Source organism: Poecilia formosa, unplaced genomic scaffold, assembly GCF_000485575.1.
Source record: "Poecilia formosa unplaced genomic scaffold, Poecilia_formosa-5.1.2 Scaffold333, whole genome shotgun sequence".
NCBI classification, from domain to species: domain Eukaryota; kingdom Metazoa; phylum Chordata; class Actinopteri; order Cyprinodontiformes; family Poeciliidae; genus Poecilia; species Poecilia formosa.
Genome location: NW_006800272.1, coordinates 215,427 through 233,853, shown reverse-complemented (window position 1 = coordinate 233,853; position 18,427 = coordinate 215,427). Strand labels below are relative to the sequence as shown.

The following is an 18,427-nucleotide window of genomic DNA, read 5'->3' as shown; positions in this document are numbered from 1 at the left end:
GCATTTATCTGCTCTGGGGTCGTATACTTTATCCAACTAGACGCAGAATTTTTCACGGCTGCGAGCGATGAGTTGCTGATTGTTTCTGCCTGTTGATCTCTGACAGGCTGGGCCAGTTCACCGCCTTCCCCCCCACCCCGCTCCTCCTCTTATTTTTTTTTCTTTTCTTTTTTTTATTTTTCCCCCCCATTTGTCTTTTTCTGCCCGTCTCACAGCTTCCATCACGTCGGTTCTGGACTATCACCTCCCGTGCCGTGCAGTTATTTCATCCTCGCTTCTGCATCCACCACTGTCCCTCCCCACCCACCTTTCCCATTCGGCGTCCTCGTCCTTCAGCAACTCGTCTCTGCTTTTTGCAGCCCACACTGAAGACTTTGACTGACATGCAGCGCTGCTGCATGACGAGCGCTCCGTCAGTGAGCTGAGGAGCCAAACAACGCTGCATCTCGGAAGACCGTTAAAAATAAATTCCTCTAATCTGCTTTTAAGTTTTCTTCTGTGGTTTTAAGTCACAACCATCAAGCTCTGCTTTGAAACAGATTTATCTTTAGGAAGCTTTAATCCGTATGAATTTAGATTTTTTTATATATATATATAGGTTTTAAAATGTGTGCTCTTGTCTGACTCCTTATCATTGTTTTCAGCCGTGCTACTTCGCCTGTCCCAAAAATACCAAATATTGTAGCTTTTCATAGGAGTGTTATGTAACCACACATTCATCTCTTTGCTGCTTGAAGCAGAATTACATTTCTAAGGAACCACTTACATTTAAATGACATTCAAATGAATTTAAATTTCAGAATCTAACTGCCTGTTATTCCTGCACCTCTTAGGTCTGGTGCATATGATGCCAAATCGGTTTGGCCTTCTATAAAAGTCCCAAAAATATAGTTGCTGTTTTTTTTTTTACTTGGTAAAGTGTTTTCCATGACAGAAATAATATTTTACATTTCCAGTTTTCGTCATCTTGAAAGATTCATCCATCATCTCCGTGCTTAATCCTTACAGCCACATAGATGACCTGGTGCCCATCTTCAGTGGTCAAGCTCCAGGTCAACAGTACATCACAGGGCTACTGCAGAAATAGCTAGGATTCAATTTATTTATTTATTTTTTTGTCTCGATAAATTTCCAAAAATTCTTGGTAAAACTCACAAATAAATCAAGCCATTATCTTTGGAGTGAATCTACGTGTATTAAAAGAAATGTCCTGATTTCTTTTTTTTTTTTTTTTCACTTTGGTCGTAGCACACATTGACACGTGTTTAACAAATGAGCGCGCTACTGTAATCGACTTTCAAGCCGGAGAGCTAATCACCATAAAGCTTTGTCACAGATGGTTCCCCTCAGCCTAGGAAAGCTCCTGTGTAGAAGTGGGAGCTAAAACCGTTTTGTAAACCGCAGTTGTCTAAAGGCTTCAAACAACAGAGGGAAGGATGTTTTTCATGTGTTTGTTTCTGTTTAAAGGACAATTACTGGAAGCATCCAGGAAGTGTTAAACAGCTGATAAATGATCCCAAATTTTTATATCTAACATATGTTGTTTTTTTGTGCAGAGGTAAACAGCTGAGCTTTTCAGCCCAATAAATCTGGTGTGATGTGACTTATTACGGTCAGAAGATCTCAGGTGAGACGGGGCAGCAAGTGTGTTTCATATGTGGTGTTATTGCTCTCACACCCTCTCTCATGCTGGTCACTGGAAGTTCAATACGGCAAAGAACTTTCTGAGCATCTGACCAGAAAAGCCAGCATCGCTGCTCCACATGAAGCAGCGTTTGAGAATAATTGTGGAGAGTCTCCCGGGACATTTTTGAAACACGGAGGGCAGTTTACTCGCATGGCTCAGATTTACCTGAGGGTATTGTAGTGAACGCTGATATTTGCATATTTTAAACTCATGGGACGATATTAATTCACGATGGTACTTACATTGATGTGTTTTTTTACAAACAAGCCTAAGGGTAAAGCTACACAACTAAGAAACTAAGACGAAATTTTTTGGTTTAGGTGGTGTCAAGTGTGTGTGGAGGCAACCAGGCGAGGAGTATAAAGATGCCTACATTCAAGCATGGTGGTGGGAACTTCATGGTTTGTGGCTGTCCGCATGTTGTGGAGAGTTATTGTTCATTTATTTGGAAATAGTTAACAAAATTTCTCTCTCCTTACTCCTTACTGTTCCTAAGTGACCTAACCAGGAAAGGTTTAACAGGTTTTGATGTCGGACTGGGAAGGAAAAAAAATCATATTTGTTTTTCAAAGTTTGGTTTTAACTGTACCTCTGTTTTCATTCATTATGGAAAATCATAATAACCTTTCAAGAACTCCGACCAGCTAATGAAACTTGCACCTTAAGGAATATCTATGGCCGTAGGAGAGAGAGAAAAAAGAAAACATTTTCCAGGTTGTTTCACTGAATATTGCTTTCCTCTATCAACACAAAGGCAAATTAGATGTATAATTTATTTAATGAAAGCCAGAAGCTGTTATAATGGGGAAAATCATTGCAGCAGCTTGATGACTATTAAATGTCTGAGGGAGAAACATTTCTGTGAAAGTGTACCTCAGCTTGATATAGAAATATTAGGTCTCTTTTCTTCATATGCTATTATTACTCTTTCCCTGTCCCTGCCTTTTCATAAGGACTAATAAATCTTTGTATCGGTGCAAACGATATCTTAATGGATACTATCTAAACAGATCTTAGCCCTGCTCTTCAGATATAAGGTTTTTGTTAGATTACGGCTTTGCGGGATCCTCTCCTTTTTTAAAAAAATCAGGGTGATTTTATTGCAAATCTATCGCGGACGGAGAAGTTCACACCCATCGGAGGCGGCGAGCAGAGTGACAGCAGACGAGCTTTCTTGACATAGTCCCGCGTTGACAGTGAAAGCCAATATCCTTGGTATTTGTCCAACACAGTTTCTCATTTCGAGGTCAAAATGACATTACGGCATCGTGCCGTGTGACAGCGGGGCATTTATCAAGGCTTAGGAAATGAGTGAGAGAGGTGCACGTCGTTGGATCCCCCTCCCGGAGTAAAGCTGTCAGGCTAATGCAGGGAAAAGAGGGGCGATGATTTTTGGTAATATCTCTGTCTCTTAAAAAAACCAAAACAAAAAAAAAACAAAAACGCCTGAGTTACACACACGTTACATGAGACTTTATGAAGGCGCAGACCAACGGTTTCCCCTGCATGAGCCAAAACAAACCTCTGACGCGTGTCATGGCGCCAGCACCGCGTCCCTGATGTGAACTCTTTCTGACAGATTTCGATGCTTTCCAACACATAACGAGGTGAGTGGGCGCATTTGGGATGTTGTGAGTCTTTAAACAGATTAAATTACCTCTGTTGCTCAGGAAACCTTTTTAATTTTATTTTTATTCCCAAAAAAAAAGAAGGAAACGCAACGCAACACAACACATAAATTGCACGAGGAGACGATCCGTAGATGTTGGCTTCGACTCACCCCAAAGCCCTGAGGGTTGCACAGTGCACAGGTACTTGTCTTTATGAAGATGTTTAAAAATTACTACGAAGATGCATGCGTAAAGTTGAGCTTTAGACATTCACCTGCCGTAATTTAGATGTATACAGAGCTTTTCTGGCCTCCTGGATGAATCGTCAATGGACTCGACTACTCTAAAGCTACTCCAGCTGGGGCAAAATGTGTTACTTTTAAAGGTTAGTAACCTGGATAATGTTGGTATTCTACTTCATTTAGTCCGACCTGAGCCGACCTGAGGTTGTTGCCCTCTTGAACGAGCCTCTCTACACCGATCGCATTTGCCCCACTGTGTGAAATAAGAGCCACATGCTAACACTGCTAGCAAGCAGCGCGGCTGAGGCGCGTGTCAATTTTCACTGCTAAGCCGTAAGTTTCATCGAAACGGAAACTTTTAAGCCTCGTCTTAAAGGTTGACGGAGCGCTTACTTACCCTGAAGAAACACGGCGTTGCTTCTGTAAAAGATGAGTGTGATAGCTACACCTCTGCCTCCCTTTATTCTCTTAGAACATGAAATGCTGTGCTTGGAAAGTGTTCGAGATGTTTAAGATAAAATGCAGTCTGAGATATTGTTTAAGCTCCTCGCCGCGGTGCCGTCGGATCGCCTTCCGTTTTGATTCGACAGTGCAGAGGAGAGATCCGTTTGCCTCCCTGGAGTTAACGCGCAGCCAACATTCATTGTCGGCTTATGTAAGACAGTGGCCAGCGGGGGAGCAAAGGCAGAAGCAAAAAAGAAAACGGTGATAAAGCCCGGCGAATATGATTGCATGAGCGAGCGATGGATGTGTTTGTGAGTGTAATTGGATGCGGGTGTGTTTGTGTACTGTTCTGCCTGTACGTAAAATCCCAGGCCTCCTGTTTCCTTCCTTTCACGCTCTCAGGGTCTTCATTTTTCCTTCCCTGTTTTCCAGTCAGAATAAGATAAGTGGATCAAACCTCTTTTTTTCTTCTTCTTCTTTTTGGTGGGGAGTCAAGGCAGAGGCCAGACAAGAGATTGCCCTCCATATTTTCTGGAGGCTATCTCTAATCATGCAATAAAAAAGAAGAAAAGAAAAAAAAAATGATTTGCCAAATCCAGGCGAATAACATCTGTTGAATCTCAGCTTTATTTTGGAAACGTCCGACCATTTATTCACTCTCTGGCTGAGTGCAGCCTCTCTTTAGCATCTGTTCGGTCAGTCTGTTCAGCCGTGGTTTTTTGAAAGTTATTTTCCACCTCTGAGTGGCTTTGAACTGTGAGAGCTGTTGAGTTTTGTGTGATCGTGATGATGTCTGCGCAGTTGGGATCATTAAGAAAATGTGGGCTGGTATAAAAGCCATATGTTGTTGTGCTTGTTTTTCCAGCCTACTGTACCATATAAGAACTTGTTTTACAGCAGAGGTATTGCAACAAAATCACTTTTAGGACCTGTTCTACCAATGTTTACATTGTCAAGTAAAACGTACCTTACATCCTCAATGTGTTTTTCATCAAAGTGTAACTGTGAAGGATGTACTAAAGATGTACAGCATACAGTGCATTTGATCTTTGCTTTCTTTGCTGCACTGAAATGGTTCAGATCAGACAAATGTTACCAAATGCACCACAAGTCTTCAAGTAGCGATGACTAACCGCATATGTAGGTTTAATTTAACTTGCCCGAGTTTCATCGCGTCTATGAGATCTAGTTGATTTGCCATAATTAATGGAACCATGAATTCTGCTCTTTTGCACAAATACTGATGGGAATGTTTGGCCAACAAGGATACCTGAGTTTGAAAGTAGAAATATGAACCAAAGGATTAAACCAACATTTTTGAACAGCTAAATTTCCTCAAATGCAGCCAAGCACTTCAAATCACACCATGATCCAACTGTATCTGCAACCAGGAAGCAGGTTGTGTCATCTCTGGCATTGTTAGTTTCTCTCTCAAACTCCCATTAAACATCACATCACTATTGTTGGTAAGAGAAGATGTCGCATTCAGCTGTGAGTTACTGTCGACACCGATGTGCTCGACAATACATGGTTGCTGCTTTCATGCAAAGGCTATTTACTGTTGGATAGCCGTGGAAGCCACACGCATTAAGCAAAACGGTGTGACTGCATAACGTATCACTATCAAAGTCTGTCAGCTAAGAACTGACAGAAGCGGTCAGCCGCATTTAAGTGAAGCCAGTGGATATCATCAGTTGGTGACAACCTGCTAAGCTAACTTTTTCTTTCTGTCTTCCTATTACAGCTTCCTGTGTTTTGAATCGACTCCTTGCTAAATTGGCTTGCGTCGCATCTCAGAAAGTGCTTTGTGCATCCGTTCATTTGTAGTTAGAGAAAGCAATTGATGCTGCTCAAATGGGAAGGTGGCTCCATGACAATTTATTCATGCAGAAAATAAAAAAAGAGAGAAAAAAAAAGCAGCTGCCTTGTGTCAGGGCACTATTACAAAGTATTTGATCATAGAGTTTGTGTGGCAGCTGAGCTCATGGGCCTGAAGAGGCAAGCAAATGGAATTGGAATTGGAGTTGTCTCCAAGTTCATAAAAGCGCTAAGAAAACTAATTTTCACAGAGCAATAGTGGCTTAAAGTGATTTACCTGTACTGAACTGCCACGGCACAGACCATTTGATGAATCTGCTGTCAGTTTGCCACCTTACTGTCAAAGTTAGCTTTGTCAAAATCAAGTGCTGTCGTTAAATAGCTATTGATGCCTAAAAACATAACGTGCAACTGTTGTGCCAATAATTTGTGTGTTTTTTTGTAGACTTTACTCTTTATTTAAAGGGATGTGCATAAGACGGATTGCAGTGTCATAAACTTAACACCTGTCGTAAACATGAAGGAGTCTTCATGAACATTCATGACTGTTGTCATGACGTGTCATTCAGTAAATAATGACACTTTTAATGCAAAGTTGACTCGTTTAATTGACTTTTAATGTAAGTATTTAATGCAACTTTGCATAGAAAAGTAATTATTTACCAAATAATGCTGAGTTGACACTTTTAATGCAACTTAAAATGCAAATTTGCATTGACAGTGTCATTGTTTACCAGATGTCACTTCATGGCAACAGTCATAAACATTCATGAAGACTCCTTCATGTTCATAGCGGGTGTTATGTTTATGACAGTGTCATGTCAGACTTATGTAAAGTGTTACCGCTAAGTATCAGGTTACCACAGCAACAAACAGTTTTGCTTTGTCAAAATCAAGTGCTGTTATAGATTCATCTGTTTTAAGTCTACCAAATCAGGACCGAGGAACGTACAATTGAAAAGATGACTTTATGCTTTTCCCCCCGTCTTGGATTACTATTGTCACACATTTTAGACTGATGGTTGCAGTAATTATATGTGCAAATTGGGGGGTAAAGGCAAATGGGATTTTTAAAAGAAATACAGGTCAAGACAGCGGAACGAGTTGCTTTAAATTATTTCCGAATTCAGCGATCTCTTTTTCTTCCACATGCCTCCAAGTGTTTGGCACATTTTCATCTGTTCAAAAGTGAACGTGCATGTGACGCACATGCTGCGAAGCATTTAATACTCCCTGGGTCTGTGTTTCCAGATACCGACCTCATATGATACCGCTCTGCAAGTCTTCCACCACTTGCTTCTACAAAATGACAGTATTAGTTGCTTTACTATGAAAGTAGACGGGGCATCTAATAATCTTTATTAAGGTTTGCTTACATGTATTGGTTCCCGTCTCTCATTAATCTAATCTGCCAGCTTACTTTCCACGCTTTAGATTCTGGCACACTTAGATATTGAAACGTTTGTTTCGAGGGAAAAAAAAATAAATTGTGCCCGAGACTATTTGACATTTACAGTGTTAACCCTGCAGGGCAGATGAAGCTACTGTGCACCATATGCTTCCATCCTGGTCACTGTTGTCAACTGTTGACATGAAATTGCCCCAAACAGTCTTACATGTGATTTATAGACAATCTGACCATGTGTCGACCATGTTGATTTTAACCATTTGAGATTCACCATTGACAACGCCAAAGTATGCCACCAGAAGGATGGGCCCAGACCGGACCAGGAAGTGGGAATCTAAAGTATTTAATCAGTGAAGGAGGTGGCAAATTGAAAACTGGAACACTTAGAAGTCAAGGCAGCTTCTTTTGAAGTTTTGCAATGTGCTGGATGATTGGAAATCTCCACTCAAGCTCCAGAGTGCAGCTGTTCGCGTGCAGCATTCTCCCAAGCTGCAGCATCTGCACTCCCACACTGGTCTGCACATTATTCCATCTGGCAGCTTAAGTTGGTGGTTTACTGTGTTTGTGACTGAATCAACTAATGAAGACTAATTAATATCTTGCCTGACAATGCAGTTGCATAAAAATTGAAGAAACCTTCATCACTTTGAAATAGTATGAAACATCTGGGACAGTTAGCATATTATTTACTGTAGGAGTAAACTACAGATCAATTTCATTGATTATGTTGGTCTTTTTTTGGGAAGTGAAAAAGGGGCAATACATCGTCTGCTCAATCTTGACATATCTTTAAATCAGTTGTGATTTATGAAACTTGTTTCTTCTTTATAAATATTCCCAAAAAATATTCTCTTATCCTCATGAACTCACTATTTTGTATTGTCGTCTCAAGAACTGAATTTATCAATTCACTCAGTTACCATAAATGTTGTCTTTCCATGCCAAATAGAGAACTTTGGAAAATGGCATCGCAATAAAATGCCAATTTGCCCGTTTTGTCAGAAAAGTTTCTTTGATTAGTTTTACCAAAGTAGTTTTACCAAACATTGAATTATTGAATTTTATTTTATTTTTTTTTTCCATTGACAAACTAGGCTGCGTTTGTTGTTGTTTGCAGTAATTAGCAGATGGAATCTAAGCAAATTCTTCTTCAATCAGGTCTGTCCACTGCTGCAAGGTCTCTAAATGTCATGGGCACTCACTGCGAAATTGCAATTAAGAACATAATAAATAAGTGATCGAGAAACGCTTTGTCTGCTGAGCCTGCGTGGACTGAGAGACATCCAACTAATTAAGATTTTATGATCAATTAGAAGCATTCATGGCGAGGCAGAGGAATCGTTTGGCATAAAGTGACGCAGGGAAGTAACGAAGTGGAAAAAGTCACCCCTTTTTAAATCCAAATATCCAGCACAAGACGCTTATGAGGAGAAACTCCTCGCTCATCCTCAGACAACCTCGCGTGGTTCTTACCTCGAAACAGGTTGGCGTGGGAAAGGGCTGTGAAGTTCATCTGGCAGATTTAAACTGCCTAAAAAAAAACAAAAAGTTCACCGCTGTGCCTTTTCCTCTGCCTTTCACATGGAGCAAAGAAAGCGGAGCTGGATTTATTGTCTGTTCACAGAGGGGCAGAGTGAGAGCGGGGTGGAGAAAAAAAAAAAAAAAAAAGAATGGAGGAAGCAAAGAGAGTGAGTCCTCAGAGGCCGCAGTCTGTAATGCATTTCAGGTTGAAACTAGATCAGACAATTAGAGACGAAACGGCTGACTTGGTAAACAGTGGTCCTCCGTGGACCCATCTCGGATGGAAACTAATTCGCCTCTGTGTGTGTGTCAGAGAGGAAGTGTTTTCTGTTGCTGTCATTAGCAGCAGCAGTTTGGATTCCTTCAAACTCCTGCTTGATTGTTTGAATCATAAAAAAAAGGAAATTTCGATCCCACCGTCTCCCTCAGTGAGTCAGGCGCCATCTGACTGTCTTCCCCTACTTTTTGGCGCTCGTCTCCTCAGTTGTAGAGTCCAAATATAAATCAGAAGTGCTTCCTCTCATACACTTTCGATATCACAAAGAGGGAGATTAGACACAAAAGCACAACAGATGCAGGAAGGCAGGAAGAATTTGAGAAATGAGGAGGGGAGGAAAAAAGAGACAGAAGGGTAAATTAGGCAGGGAATGGGAGTTTACTGTAATGAGCGTGACAGATTGGCCTCTAAACACACTAATTGTAAAAAGGCATATTCCCTTTTAAAAATAGATGAGGAGTAATGAGGCAGGGACACAGAGGACAACGCATAAAGTAATGACGTGTGTGAGGAGAGTATCCGTCAGCGGGCGCTTTGCCATAAACCCGACACGGCAGCTAAGGACAGAGGATTACTTGTGGGGTCCGAGGTTCGGCACTCGAGGACTTTGGGTCGTTTGGCCACTTTTTGTGTTCCTTCTGTAAGAACAGGTGATTAGTGAACAGACGAAGGAGTGAAGAGGATTAGAGGGGAGAAGAGATTGTATCGAGGATAAGTGGGAGGACGATTGGTTATGAGAAGAGGTGCAGGATGTCCCTTTAGGCTTTTTATTTGGATGGAGGGTTACCGACACGTTCAAAATGTCTTCTCATCGCTTTGACAGACTCTTCCTGCAGCCAGCAGAAAATCCCTGGAATCGCACCGCTAAAACGGGAGTTAAAAACAAAAAGGTGCAGCTGCTTTTAGTTAGAAAAGCAACAATTATTACCTTGCAGTTGCTCATGTTATATTTACGCAGGCCTCAGTTGATTGTTCTTGAGGTTCTAATATCCATGCACATGGAGAGCCAAACAAAATAGTATTTGCATATTTTTCCTGTGAGGGTTGAGAGTCTCATGGAAATGACTTACAGATGGCATATTTAAAAAACATAAAGGCAAAAAAAAAAAATAAAATCATCTTTTTCTGAGGAGACAGATGTAAAGATGAGGAAGGGCAGCTCAGCAAAATACGGAATAAATGCCTGCTTAATTTAGTGGATGTTTTTTAAAGTAACAAAAACAAAAATAAGGCTAACTTAGTATAATGTAATCACATCTAATCATTCAAGTAACACTGAGAGTTTAACAAGGTTATATTAGTTGGTTAATTTGCTGGACTGGTATTAAGCATTGACTTAAAACTACTAATTGGCTGCACTCCTTAGTCCACATCAGGACTTTACAATTAGCCCACTTACTGACTTGTGACGTCTTGTGAGCCGTGTGTCGGAGAGGCTGGTTGGTAGGATGCCAAAACAGGTCAGGGAGGAGAGCTCTGCCTACCCAGACACAATGTTTACTCCAGAAATGTATTTATTCATTTAGTTTTTGTTTTGTTTTCTCTCCTGGCATCTCGCTAAAGTCGTAAATAAAATGTCTAACGAGTACAACCTGGTCTACAAGAAGGCAACTTTAAACAAAGCACCTTCCCGTCTCACTACTATAATGGTAAGAGAGAAACTGGGAATGTAACGATGGATTAAAAGGTGTGGCTGGGATTAAAAAGGAGGCAGAGATTTGACAGGAGATTAAAGATGTTTCATTGTTGGTGATTGTGTTAGAGGAGGCGGTGGCTCAGTGGGGAAGAATTGTCATCTTGCGTCAGAAATGTTGTGAGATTGATTCCAGTGACCCTTTTCCTGCTCAGATTACTTAACCTCAGTCGATCTGGGTATCGGTGGAGTCATTTGGGCGCGTTTGAGTGTGGCTGGGTAAACGACTGTAGTGGCCTACATTGATTCAGCTCATGATCAGTTCTTGTGGTGGTCAGACTCATGACTCCCTAGTATTAGTCTGATGATGCCGATAAATTCACACCACGTCAAAGTTGTTATTTTCCGATCGGTGTAGACGGTGAACCTTCGGTGTACAAGGAAGTTTGAGGGACTGCAATCACTCCCTATAAAAACACTTGAATCTAACTGCTGAATTTAATTGTTCAAACATCACATGTCACTTAGAATAGATTAGTATGCACAGTGGGAGTCATTTCTCATTTTAAATGTTACCTTGAGGATGTCTGTAATAAACAAAACATGTTTTGTTCGTTGTTGTCCACATTCACCAAGAAAAAGTAAGTGAGGCTGTTTTACCGCCTACATGACATTAAGACATAACAAATTTAAAGACTTTTGTTTTTAACAAAATAAACCTTATTTTGAATTAAGCGACACTAAAAAAGATACCATGCATTTCCTCAGGATTTTTGCTTCTAATAACATCTCTCTAAATCCAACATGTACAGGGGAGCGCTGCCCATTGGCAGTTCTGTGTTACGTTTTTGCATTTTTCTGCAGAATGTGACTTATAATGATTTAAAACGATGTATTTTTTTATTTTTTGTAGAGCATATCTAAGATATTTTAAATAAAATGTAACTTGGGAAACTGAAATATCAAGTCACGATGCCACTTGATACACTGTTGTCTGGTGTTTGCAAGGTTTTTTTTTTTTTTTTACGTTAGTGCAAAGATGGCTTCACTCCACTGTGTGTTGAGATATATTTAAACTTTTAGCTATTAAAATAGGCAGCTGTAAGCGTTTTTTGTTCTGTCCTGGACGTCACAAGTACTCCCAGATTTCAGCTACTTGTGGTCCCTTTCCCCTGTGGGGACCACTGCAGTATTTCACAGATTCTTTATTCATTTCCTTTATCTGTTTCATGCTACTGTGTTTTACGCTCTGTCTCAGCAGTGGCGATTTCATACACAGCTGAATGGTTTTACGTAAAAGTAAAACTGAACAGAGTGTGGATTTCAGGCAGACTGCACAGTGACACAGTTGGTAGCATTGTTGCCTTGTAGCAAGAAGGGTTCGATTCCTGTTCCTGGGTCTTTCTGCATGGAGTTTGCATGTTCTCCCTGTGCATGCGTGGGTTCTCTCTGGGTACTCCGGCTTCCTCCCACAGTCCAAAAACATGACATCAGGTTAATTGGTTCCTTAGGTGTGCGTGCATGGTTGTTTTTCTGTTCGCCCAAAACGTTTGCTGGAGATGGCTACCAGCACCCCTCCTGACCCCACTAGGGACAAGGGTGTTAGAAAACGGATGGATTTCAGGCAGAGTGAATAAGACCCGATCCTGGCTTGTCAGGATTTGTTAAAAATCAAACATGGATGAGACAGGACTGGCTACGTTGTCAGATCTGTAATTTGCTGGCATTAATGTTTAACGACACCCCCTTCATCTAAATTCATTTGGCACGTCTATTCTTTCACCCTCAACTTTAACACCACAAGTAACGAAGCCTCTAGTCGTCCTTTTTTGTTGTTTGTTTTTACTTCAACATGTACTAGACATGAGCCCAGCGTAGTGTAATAGGTGAGTAAACTGTCCAGTAAAAGCGGTGTTACCGGAGTAATACTCGGCTGCCGTAACGTGTGAGCAGTTTGCTCTGTTTTCCACACACCCACAGAGTTACGGCCCTTCTGCCCGCCGAGACGGCGTTACCTCTCCTGTAAGGAACGCTGTGTAAAGGAGGAAAAGGCTCAATGAGGTGTCAGCCTGGAAGCGGCGGGTGTCACAAGTTATGTCACGCTGCATCATCGCAAGACCCATATGGTCTCCCTTCGTGTCGCTTCCCGTGTGTTGTTTGGTGCCACTTCCTGGGAATGATGAAGCAACTGACGGGCTGCTGGTTGCTCTGATCAGAAATGTGCTTTTTTTTCACTATTTGAGCGATGTGGGTTGATTCATACTTGACATTTCTTATTTGACTCTGCATCCACAAGACCTCAGTTGGAATATTTGTGCCAAATGTCACACAGTGTTTGTGACTGAATAAAGTATAGACCTGTATTATATTTTGAGTCTGCAGTTCTTTCAGCCTGTGTAACATATTTGGTGTTTATCTTTGACCAGGTCATTTAGTATAGTACCTGGTGAATGGGGGGGAAAGAACGGGTTTGTAACATCAGGTTGTAAGGTTACCTGGTAGTTTGCTCCGTCCTTTTAAACTCGGATGTCAAAAGCAAAAAAAAAAAGCCAAACAAAACAACTTCCACAGGTCAGAAGTTGTGATGGCTAAGTGAGGGTCAATCTCCATGGCCTCTGTAGATTGGGGAATTTTTTTCCATTTACACTGGTCAAGATGGATAAAAAGTTGTCAAAGAAAGGACAAAAAAAAATCTTGATTCTTTGGTGAATATGTTGTTGAATGTGAAAAACAAAAGTAGGATAGTGTTTTTCAGTTTTCACTCAGAAGGTTCTGGGTTTGTCCTGAAGTCCAACCAGGAGGTATTGCTGACCTCAACTATCAGGGACTCAACTCTTGGCTCCACCCAAATGATGGAGATCCTCATTTCGTCTCTAATGTCTGGCCTCGGTCTTTCCATCTGTATCTCACAGCAATAGTTGAGGACAGAAAGTATCAATACGGGTAAGTTGAGAGCTTCGATTCCTGACACACAGCAGCAGCAACACTGACATTGCACCAAACAAATGAAAAGATTTGCCACTGACTGACTTCTACTGACTTCAGGAGTTCTAAAGTAGTTTATCCCTCGGTGAATCATGACATCAAGACAAAAAGGAGAGCGACCTACATGTATTTAAGGAGGACAGGTGAAGTTTAATTAAACGGTAAAAAATAAATAAATAAGAAGAGGTGGTTTAGTAGGAACTCCTTCAATACCACAACACCTTTTAGTCTGTTTCTGAGTCCATTAAAACTGATCCGACCATATAGTGATGTGAGCCTGTTTATTACTGTCTGAAGAGAAAACAGTACTTTTTTTTTTTATTTTATTTTATTTTTACCTTCCTGCCAACAGGATTAAGCTTCTGTCACTGTAAACCTGCCAGCCAGTGGCATAAACCTTATGCCAGCACCAGTTAGCTGACCTGCTATCAAACTACCTAATTAACCCAAATTAGCTGACTCTGTAGCTTATGATATGAATTTTTGTTTCAGCTGCTGAGCTTCTTGTCTATGTTAAAGTTTTGATAGAAGCCAGCTAAAAAAAAATAAAAATCCCAACTTTTTCTTCCGTCATCATTGGATAACTTCATGTATTTAAGGCAGAAGACGAGAATAGAAGGATACAGGGAGCATTAAAAGAACGACAGAATAAATGCTTTTAAAATTTTTCTCTTGCCAACTTGTATCTAGAGAACCATCCCTCAAACATGAATCGTATGAATATTTTAGGACTGTCGATAAAAGCTAAGTACCCAGAGAAAATCCATGGATTCCCAGAGACGGCACGCAAGCTGCCACGGAGAGGTTATCTGGATCCTTGCAGATTTCACGTGTTTCTATTTTGCGTAGCACTTAAATAATGCAGATCATCAATCAAACTGTAACATCACGGATAAAAAGAGACTGTGTAAAAACAGAATCCAATTTTTAAGAGATAACTTTATCTGTTAAAAGAAAAAAAAAAAACCGCATCCGAACCAAGCTTATGTGTTTGAAAGTGGAATTACTAATTAAATAGATCACAGCATTTCACAATTTCATATTGAAAGTCTCATAAAAAAAAAAGCATATACAAAATAAGTATTTATTTGGGCAAATATGTTTTCACGAAACAGTCGTGGAGATCTCTGCTGTCGGAAAATGAAACGGTAGTCCAGATGTACTTAGGAAGAAACGAGCTGTTTGTTTCTTCAATTCAGAAAAGAATATAGAGACTGCACAACCCCCAGACCATCAAGAGCGTCAGTTCTAGGACATATTTCTAGAAACTTTCGTTCTTTTATTTTTTTTCTTTTAAAGAAACAGTGAAAAAATCTCAGAGAGAAGACAAGAATATGAGGTGAAAACAGAAACTGACTTAAAAAACAACCAATTTCCTGTAACAATTAGACAAAGGCGAAAAAAACCCCACCTAAAACAAGTTATTGCTTAGTTTTACTTATTGACAGCATATATTTTAAACTTTGTGAGAAAAAAAAAAGATTACATAATTTGAAATACTTCACCCTTCACTACATCAACATAATTGGAATTGGTGAAAAATCCGATACTTTAATGGAAAGAATCTCATTAGACTTTGTGTGACAATTTTTTAATTAAAATGAGTCTTAATTAAATCACATCTGCTGTTTTCCAAAGGTTTACCAGCAAATTCAAGTCTAAAACTTGGAATTAGACACTTGGGATTTTGGCAAAGTGAAGCACAGGGGAGAAACCTCTAGACATCATCAGTGTGTGGGTGTGTGCGTGTGGGTTTGTGTGTGTGTGTGACCAGCACATTCACATCTATCAAACCGATGTAAAACCTACCCAACGTCTTAATGGCCCATTCAGATTAAAGCTACAGTTAACAAGGCAGTTAGCCATTTCAGGGCTATTGATCTGAGGAGACAATTATCTTCTTTAAACTGAGGGGGTTAAGAAATAGTTAGCAAAGACGGTAACACTGAACTGTCCTCTAATTTGGACATATGCTTCATGTGAACACTGAAAGCTCATGTGCTCCTGCTCCCCGCCGAGAGAAAAAAAGCAGCACTTACTTTTGTGAGGAAGATGGCATGAGAGGAGAGAAGGACAGAGCGACGACCTTTCACCTCTGCACCCACAAAACGGTTACCCATCGTCACACGATAACCAAAAACCACAGCAAATAAACGTACCAGTCCATGTTCCCGCGGCGTTTCCCTGGCATGTGTTAGCAGCTTAGCAAGCAGATGAGTTAAATTTCCTTTGTTGTGGTTTCTACATGTACCACTGCCTCCCCGCAGGTGTTCCAACAGCATCATTAGGATTCCTTTCATCGCACCTTTTTCTGTCCTCGTGTGAACCCAGCTGGTGTTCGTCTGTTCGCTACGTTCGTTGCGAGAAGCCGCAATTCTGCCGTATTTGCCTCTGGGCAGAGCGATACCGTCGCTCCTCGGTGATCTAAGACGAGGGTTTGGGAATTTCCGTGTCGCGTCTTTGCCTTTAATTTTTTTTTTTCAAAACAGTGCAATAGCTGTTCAAATGTTAAAAAGTATACTTTTAAAATGACAGAAGACACTGACAAGAAGATGTGATCAGTGGTTAAAGCGTTTCGATCTCTTAGTATCACCAGGTGGTGTTGGCAAAAACCTGCTATAAATGGTTTATTCAACTCAGGTTTTCCTATACTGCTGGTTCGTATCTAAATTGGAATTGCAAAATGGCGTTAATAAGTTAAAGTTCTGCAATTAAGGCATCTATTTGCAGTTCTAATGAGATAAATGGTATAATTGTCCGTTATTTTATGAAACTAGTTTAAAAACGGCCCTAGAAAATGTTTATTTGAAAAAAATAAAAAAACCCTATTAGATCCTTTTCTGTGAGACTGAACTGTGGTAGCTGTGTCCTAGAATAACTTCACCCACATATCGACAAAAATAGATGCCTCTCAGATCCTTAATGCAACTAAAATCAGCCAGACATTAAAAGAAAGGCCATCTGCTTTGCTGCGGTGAGGCAACAACAATGCGAGTCAATTTGATTTTAATGCTTATGTTAGGGTTTTTCTTCAAGGTTTTCCCTGTGGCGGCGAGGTGCACTGTGCTGGGCCAAGGTTCAGGGTTTTCCATCAGCTTCCCAAGGCACAGAAAAATGCTGCTGGCACAAGCAGGATGTGTTTACGTTCATGAAAAAAAAAAAAAAAGAATAACAATACTCCATAATGGAAGCAGATTGGGAAGGGAAAATGGGACCTGATTGTGGTCACTAAATTATGTTTGCTTGTGTTTTCCATCTGGTCACACCATCTCGGAGGGAGCTATTTCTGCAACGTGTCGGCCAAGGTGTGAGCTGGACCACCCGCCGAGCCTCTGCTTACGCTCCGAAACGCTCTGCCTTATTTTCTACACTGCTGACTTGAGTCCCATTCAGATGGGATTAACGCTACAGAGGAGGCAGGGAATGGCATATTCACTTTCGTCTGCAGTATTTTAAGTCGTAATTTTTGATGGCAAGAAATATAGACTAAACTGGAGAGCGCCAAAAAAAAAAAAAAAAAAGACGACAATAAGAAGGATTGGAGGAGCAGAAACGGGTCTCAAATGAAAGCTCGTACATAGACGCGTTACATCTCTTACATTGTCTCACAAAATCACATTATGACTCAAGAACATGCATTTGAATCATAGTTACTTCTTTTTCATCCAGATTTTTAAGATGTAACGACTACAGGTCATATTACCGGTGATACCTGAGGCATGATCTACGCTGAAAGAGCAATGAGTAAAGCGCTTTATGTATTAACTAAAACGATCAAGCTGAAACTGGAGTTTCTTTAATGTTAGGTAATCCTAAAGAAAACACTGGGAGGGAAAATGTAAAGCATTTTCAGTTAACCAGCAACCTGAAAGCCCAAAGTAGTTTGAGCTTCACGGCCCTGAATGGAGTAAATACAAATTAAGGCAGGTGGTAACTTTCGCACAGGAGAAGAAAAAGCGAGACTGTGACGAGCCGCACTGCTGGCTTTGCAACCAGTCGTCCCAGAGCAACTCGCGTTATATGTACATGGTACAAAAAAAAATAAAATAAAATAAAATACCACCTGCTAAAGTTGGTATTTATAGCCCAGAAAAGGAAAAATGAAAACTGTGATTTAAAAAAATAAAAATTATTTAACCACATTACCAGTAGAGGACTGATGTTTTTAATAAAAGCAAGTTTAAACTGATTGTCATGCTATTGTACGTGTAACCAACACAAGTAATGCTTCATTCCATTTTTGAAACGTATGGATTGTACTTTTTTTTTGTGCTCTTTGTGGCAGTTCATAACATCAGCTACTTTACAATATCTACCTTTCATTTCCACTTTTAAGCATGCAAAGAAAATGAATTGATGAACAAAAACACAAAACTCACACTCCAACAAATAAGGAGAGCCAAACACATGGAGACCTTAGACATGAGGTATTTTTTTTTTCCCACTCTCACTGTCCAAATCCATACAGGCTGGGTTGAATGGCAACTCTAAATTAACTACAGAAGTGTGAGTAAAACCGAGTGTCATGTATCTCTCTGTTGGTAGCCTGATGGACTGGTGACCTTGGTGTCCCCTTCTCCCCCACCCTGCCTTTCAGCTGAGACTCTTTCTAAAGGCAAATCTGTAAAAATGCCTGGGGAATTGCATAATTTAAAAAGCTTCGGATGAACCGGTGGGGAAGAGAGAGAAAACATCTACAGAAGTGACAATCATAGCTAAAGCTCACTATTCAGTAGCTGTAATGTTATTGAGTCGTGCATTGTGCAGCGGAAACTATTATGTAACTGCAAGGTCTCAGCAAA

At 40.5% G+C, this 18,427-nt stretch overlaps 1 protein-coding gene across 2 annotated transcripts in view; it reads left to right on the top strand.

The window, feature by feature from the left end:
• Positions 1-18,427, top strand: part of LOC103152898 (carbonic anhydrase-related protein 10) — a 277,583-nt gene that overhangs the window by 183,683 nt on the left and 75,473 nt on the right. The window lies entirely within an intron of this gene.